We start from the raw sequence: 8,025 nt of genomic DNA, 5'->3' as shown, positions 1-8,025 counted from the left end.
GTTTAAAATGGTTGTCTAATATCTTCTCTATTTTTAATTTTTAATTTGCATTTGCATATCCAAACCTCCATCACACACACATACCATTTCTGTACATAACTTAGTTAAATATTTTTAATTGAATTAACCACTAGACTTTACTCATAGGCCTTGGATCAACTTTGAAACTTTAATTTTACATGTTTTTATTGATCTTGACTAAATCTTACAAAACATATTATATTTTGCTCACATGGAGTGTTATTATTGACAATTACCTATGTCATCTAACCACTAGGGGTGACTTTAGAGGCATATCACCAACCCCCATTTTCCCTTATGTTCTTACTTGACTATGTCATATACCTATCACTCAATATGTTGATTTCACTTACACAATGTTGCCTATTGTTTTTCATTACATGCTTATTATACCAATTGATTATCCTGAGTGGATTTCTAACTTGGTACCTAGCAGTAAACAAGATCGCAGTATCAGAATATGTACAAATTTTAGAGACATTAATAAAACTTGTCCTAAAGATGATTTCCCACTTTTGAACATTGATTTAATAGTGGATCTTACAGCTGGTCATGCGATGTTATCATTGATGGAAGGATTCTCCAGGTATAACCAAGTCAAAATAGGACTTGAAGATCAAGATAAAACAACATTTACTTGTCCTTGGGGTACCTTTTGTTGGAATGTTATGCCCTTTGAATTAAAGAATGTCGGTGCTACATATCAAAGAGCAATGACAATAATCTTTCATGATCTCATGCATGTCACTATGAAAGATTATGTTGATGACCTCTTAGGAAAGTTAGTAACAAGAGAAACACACCTTAATATCCTATATGTGTTTTTAGAACATATGGAATAATACAAAGTTAGACTAAATCCTAAGAAGTGTATCTTCGGGGTGACCTCGGGGAAAATCCTTGGATAGATTATCTCACAAAGAGGAATTGAAGCAGATCCAACAAAAGTCAAAGTTATATTAGAGATGCCACCACCAAAGAATAGTAGTCAACTTTGGACAATGAAGGTAAGGAAAGAGTCGTATACTATATCAGTCGCACATTGGTTGGTTATGAGCTTAACTACACATCGGTTGAGAATGCATGTCTTCTTGTAGTTTTTGTCTTGCAGAAATTACATCATTATATGCTAACTCATAAAACAAAGCTCGTAGCAAGGATATATCCACTCAAATACCTTCTCAATAAGGCGACACTCACTGACAGATTAGATAAATGGGTTATAATCCTGAGTGAATTCGACATTAAATATATGGATAAAAAAGCAATTAAAGGACAAGCTATTGTATATCAGCTAGCAAATTCACTTGTGATTGATGACACTCCCATTGTCTTGGAATTTCTGGATGAATCCATTCTTATGGAGACAAATGCAAAGCCTTGACAACTATATTTTAACGGTTCATACATGCAGCATGGTGTAGGAGCTGATATCCTCTTCATCACACCTCAAGGGGATTCCATTCCTAAGTCATATCAATAGTCATTCCCTTGGACAAATAACATAGCAGAATACAAAGCATTAACAACAGGATTATGAATTGCAGTTCAGTGGAAGATCCAAGAACTTCATGTTTTTAGAGACTCTCAACTCGTGATTCGTCAAGAAAATGACAATTATCAAACTAAAGATGAAAAGTTAATGCCTTACAAGAGAATGGTGGATGATTTTAAGCAATATTTCACATAGATAATCTTTGAACAGATTCTAAGGGATAATAATCGAGTTGTAGATGCCATGGCTACCATTGCTTCTTTGATTGAAATGCCTCATAATGAAACCTGCTATGAGTTCTTGCCGGATAATCTTTTGATTCCCTCATATGAGATCACTCCTGCTGAAATGATATTTGTTGTTGGTCCCGATTCTCCTTTGTACGGTACCATTTTAACTTATCTCCATGACAATATCCTTCCACTTGACCTTTCCAAAAATCAACGTCGTACCTTCATGCATCAATCCTCCCGATATATCATTTTAGCCAATACCCTTTATCGTCGAGGCCTAGATGGTACTCTTCTTAGATGTTTAGAAAATGATGAATCTCAAATTGCATTATGTGTGTTGGCATGTTTGGCATAACTGATACAGATGGAGAGTGATGACTGAGCTATTATAAGACCATTTGAGATGACTTTGTGATGAAGAGATTGATATTGCATGATGGATGACTTTGATCAGTTATTTGTGTTATCATTGATGGCAACTAATGTTTATTCATATCTACTAATGTTTACTTATGTTGTATTGTGTCATGTAAATCTTTTGGTCTACCGGAGAGAGGTTACCGGTAAAGAATCAAGAAACTGAGAATTAGGACCTTAACCGGTAAACGAGGAAATATTCTAATTGTATCTAGTGATTGGTGATGATTGAGGCTTTGTGGTTTTGAATGTGATTTTTTTTATCATTGTAACATGTATTTGACCAAAACTTCATCATTTTGTGACAACGAAAAGTTATGTTTATAATTTTTGTTGAGTTTATGCCAGGGTTTAAGGACCAGTAAAGAATTCTCTTGACCGGTAATGATTTCTGGTTTGGCAGTGACCTACATCAAGTTCATATGTTGATGATAACACGACACAAACCACGTGAAGTGTTTGAAAGATGTTTTGGCACATTTGGAGAGCGAATTTATTGGGAATATGCAAAGTGCTTAGCGGAATGAGCTAAGGGTTTGACTTGTATCAGATCGACTTGTTGTGATGATTTGTGATCTTTTAACAGTTTATATTGATTTGTAATTGATTGTAGTGATCCATATGATGATCTGAAATGAATTTTAAAGATCTCTGATTATCTATGTTGTAAGTCTTAGGGTTTTAATGCTGACCTAGTTGAAAAATTTATTTATGTTAGTAAGGTTGATGTTTTGGTGTGTCGGTGATTTTGAAAAGTTTGTGAAGCCAAACTAGGGTGTGAGAAGATCTGCCAGAGTGTTGTAGACTTAGAGCTTAATTGGATCTGATCAAGCAAGTAGTTAAGTTTTATACACAAATCATTCATTATTGTTCTCTAATAATTACAATAGCTAAAATCCCTTAACCGGGTAGGACCTAACAGGTTTGACATTGTAAAATACCCTAACAGGGTGATTGAATATCTGAGTTCTAAATCCTCTTGTGAGGTTGATCCTAATAGATCAAAGCTCCTAACAGGGTTGAGGTAAATCCCTTAACCAAGTGACTCCTAACAAGTTATTCTCCTAACAAGCAATCATTGTAAGTTTCTAACCGGGCTTGGCTCCTAACAGGGCGCATTCCGAAAGAGTGCAAAATATTTGTGGGAACCAATTCCCACTGTGGTTTTTCCCTATTTGGGTTTCCACGTGAAAATAATGGTGTTCATATGGTGAATGTTTTTGATGTGATGTTATGATTTACTTTCAGTTTATGCATGATTAATGAAGACTTAATGTGCAACATTGATATATCAGCTTAGCATATGTTTATCGACAAATACCGGTACTGGTAAATCACTCTAGTGTTGGTCTATGTTTGATTTGGTGAAAGTTTTATGAGTTTAAGTTTCTGATTTCAAATTATTATTAATACTGATTGACCCCCCCCTCCCCTCTCAGTATTAACCAGATCTTGTAAGATTAACAATTGGTATTAGAGCATTGGTCCTCTGTGTGCAGAAAGCCTAACAACTTGAGAGAAAGATTCAATGAAAGATGATAGAGAAAGAGGGTCCCAAGTTTACTAAGGACAACTACCAGATATGGAGTGATCAGATGAAGATCTACATTAAAGGAATGGGTTCATAGTATTGGAATTATGTGGTAACTAAGTATGTTTCTCCTACTACCAGCCCCTTGACACTGGATGAACTAAAATAACAACAAGAAAATATTCAGGCCCTTGAAGCAATTGTAAGTACTTTGTCTGACTCTGAGTATATAGATGTTCATGGATTAGAGACTACAAATGAGGTATGGGAGAAATTAAATATAATTTATGGAGGAGATGAACATGTACAAAGGGCAAAGGAAGAAAGTTTAAGAGGAAAATTTGATGATATGAATATGGTTGATGGTGAGAACATACCACAATACGGTCAAAGGATTAAGGAAGTTGTAGGTTGTATAAAGAGTGTTGGAGGTAATATTGAAGATGATACTATTGTTAGTAAAATGCTTAGAACTCTTTTACCACAATATTTTATTAGAGTTTCTGCTATTCAAGAATCGAGATCTATTTCAAAAGATAAAGTCATTGTTGATTCTCTTATTGAAAAGTTAACAACATTTGAACTAAACAATTTTGATAATAGTATTTCTAAGCCTTCTGAATTTGCTTTTAAGGCTTTTGTAACCAATGCAGTAGCAAGGAAAGAAAAATATATTCATGACTGCAGGTCTAGTCATGGTGGTAGTAGAGGTGATGGTGATGATGAAGATCATCTGATTGAAGTTGAGGCTATACTAGCTAAAAGATTCCCTAGAGGAACAGGTAAAAATAAAGGTAAATTACCCTTGAAGTGTTTCTCTTTTAGTAAAATTGGACACATAGCTACTAATAGCCCTAACATTGATAAGAAAGAGAAGTAAAGGAAATTCAAAGGAAAAGGCAAGAAACATTGTTATGTTGCAGTAGATGAAGGTGTGACCGATGATGAATCAGAAGAAGATGACAATGAGGAGATATTATTTGTTGTTGTGAAGGAGGATTTGACTGATGAGAAGGTATTTGTGTCTCACATGTATAACAACGATGAATGGATAATAGATAGTGGTTGCTCAGACCACATGACCAGTGACAAAAGTAAGTTCTTATCCCTTGAAGAGGTTGATGGAGGTATTGTAAGGTTTGGTAATAACTCTCCCTGCATGTTAAAAGTAAAGGATCAATTTTATTAAATGGGAAGAGTAATGAAAATGATGTCTTTTGGGTTGATGGACTAAAACATAACCTCTCGAGTGTTGGACAACTTAATGATAAGGGATATCTACTTGAATTCAAAAGTGGAGTGTGCAGGATTCTTGGAAACAATGGAGAATTGATTGATACTAGAAAGAAGACTAGAGGTAATCTATTTCATCTAAATACTAATGTAAATGATTGTTTGGGGGCAAAGATTGAAGATAACTAGTTGTGGCACAAGAGATTTTGTCATGTCAATTTTGACAATTTGATTAAAGTTAGTAAGTCAAGTATTGTGAGAGATTTGCCCCAGCTTGTGAAACCGAACAATGTGTTATGCAAGGACTATCAGATGGGTAAGATGACCTTTGTATCTTTTAAGAGAAAGTCTTTCTCTTCAGAGAATATTCTTAATTTGGTTCATACTGATCTTTGTGGTCCTACGAGGACTAAGAACTATTTTGGTGATAAATATTTTATGATCTATACTGATGATTTTTCCAAAATGATGTGGGTAAATTTTCTGAGAGAAAAGTCTGAGGCATTCAGTAAATTTAAAGTATTTAAAGCTCTTGTTGAGAAAGATACTAGGAAGAATCTAAAATGTTTGAGATTTGACCGGGGAGGCAAATTTACTTCTGATGAGTTTGTGAAATTCTATGATGAACAAGGAATTAAGAGGCAAATGTCAGCTCCTATAATCCACAATAGAATGGGATAGCATGGAGAATGAATAGAGTGGTTGTTGAAGTTGCTAGAACCATGATGATTCAAGGTGAAGTACCGAAGATGTTTTGGAGAGAAGCAGTTAGTATTGTTGTTTATATTTTGAACTGGGTACTTGTCAAGAAAGGTAATAACCAAACACCTTATGAATTGAGGCATGGAAAGACTCCTAGTATTAGTTATTTGAAAAAATTTGGGAGTAAATGTTTTATTAAGAGAGATGATTACACTGAAAAGTTTGATGGTAAGTGTGATGAAGGCATTTTTTATGGTTACTCTAAAATGAGTAAGGCATTTAAATGTTATAATAAGAGAACTAAGAAGATCATTGAGAGTGCTAATGTGAAGATAGATGAGCTCTTTGAGATATCTGATAAGACCAGTAGATCTGAGCCTGATAATGATGAAGAAAGACTTGTGTTTATAGAACCAGAAGTACAAAAGACTAATGAGCAAAATATTGCAAAAATAGGTGCTCAACTAGTAAATGTAGAGAGTGATGAAGAGGATGAAGAACATGAAACAGGAAGCACAACTCCAGAACTGATTATTCCAAGGTATGTCAGGCTAAATCAGTCTGAAGAACAAATAATTGGAGATAACAATGTTGGTGTACAAACAAGGAGGAAAATCAGAGAAAATTCTTGTTTGATTTCTACTATTGAGCCGAAAATAGTAAGAGAGGCATTAAAGGATGATGACTGGATTAATGCAATGAATGAGAAATTGGATCAGATAGAGAAGAACAAGACATGGTCACTTGTTCCTAGACTGTAAGACAAGAATGTGATTGGAATTAAATGGGTCTTTAGAAACAAGTAAAATGAAGAAGGAAAGGTCATAAGAAATAAATCAAGATTGGTTTGCAAAGGCTATGCACAAGAAGAAGGAGAAGATTATCATGAAACCTTTGCACCTATGGCAAGATTGGAAGGAGTAAGAATACTACTTGCTTATGCTGCATTTAAAGGATTTAAAGTCTATCAGATGGATGTTAAATAAAATTTTCTTAATAGCATCCCGAAAGAAGAAGTGTACATAGAACAACTAGATGGATTTTCTTTGTCTGAAGATAAAGATATGGTTTGAAAATTACATAAGGCACTATATGGATTGAAGCAGGCACTGAGAGCATGGTTTGAAAGATTGCATGCACACCTAATCAAGATAGGATTCCACCGTACCAGTGAGGACAATAACATATATCTAAAGATTGATGGAGACAAAGTATTGATAGCTAAAGTATTTGTGGATGATATAATTTTTGGTGGTAATGATGATTTATGCATGGATTTTGTTGAGGAGATGAAAAAGGAATTTGAGATGTCTCTCATTGGTGAAATTAAATTTTTTATTGGGTTGCAGGTCCAACAATTAGATGGTGGAATATTTATCTGTCAGAGTAAGTATGTTAAAGAGGTGTTGAAAATATTTGGCATGGAGGATTGTAAACCAGTTGGTACTCCAATGGTGATAGGCTGCAAGTTATCTAAACAAGATGATTCACCATCTATTGATGAGAAAGAATATAGGTTTACGATTGGTAAATTGCATTATGTTGTTCATAGAAGATCTAATATTGCACATGTTGTTGGATTGGTTGCTAGATTTCAAAAGGATCCCAAGGAGACTCACTTGGTAGTGGTGAAAAGGATATACTGGTACTTGAAAGGCACAGTTGATTATGGTTTATGGTATCCTTATAAAGGAAATTTTTCTTTGAATGTGTTTACTGATGCAGATTGGGCAGGAAATATTGATGACCGAAAAAGCACTACCAGTGGAGCTTTTCTTCTTGGAGGTAGATTGGTTGCTTGGATAATTAAGAAGAAAATGTGTGTTTCTCAATCAATAAGAGAGGCAAAGTATGTTGCAGCATCAATGAATTGCATGCAGGCAATCTGGATGAGACATGTGCTTGAAGGATTCAAGTTTGATATGTCTGAACCGATAACTATTTACCGTGACAATACTAGTGCAATTAATATTTCAAAAAATAATGTGTTACATGCAAGAAAAAAGTACATAGAAAGTAAATATCATTTTCTAAGGGACATAGTACAGGAAAAACAAGTCAGAATGGAGTATGTGACAAGCAAAGAGCAGCTAGCAGACATTTTCACTAAACTATTACCGAAGAAAACCTTTGAATATCTCAGAGGTAAATTAGGGGTCACACCCCTACACAAGAAGAACTAGGATGCAAGAGTCACATCAATCCAGTGGGATTAATGACTATTTTTCACTTTGGATTGATGAGATGCAGACTAATCTGTAGGGGGAAACTTAGATGAGTTTGCAGACATGTTGAAGACAACAACAACAAATTTGATGATTGGCAATGCTTATGCACCTTTGGCATTGTTGTCAAAGTGGGAGAAGAAATATATTAGTCTAAGGAGGAGAAGT

This window comes from Cryptomeria japonica, chromosome 7, assembly GCF_030272615.1.
Source record: "Cryptomeria japonica chromosome 7, Sugi_1.0, whole genome shotgun sequence".
NCBI classification, from domain to species: Eukaryota; Viridiplantae; Streptophyta; class Pinopsida; order Cupressales; family Cupressaceae; genus Cryptomeria; species Cryptomeria japonica.
Note: the sequence above shows the minus strand (reverse complement) of the source record.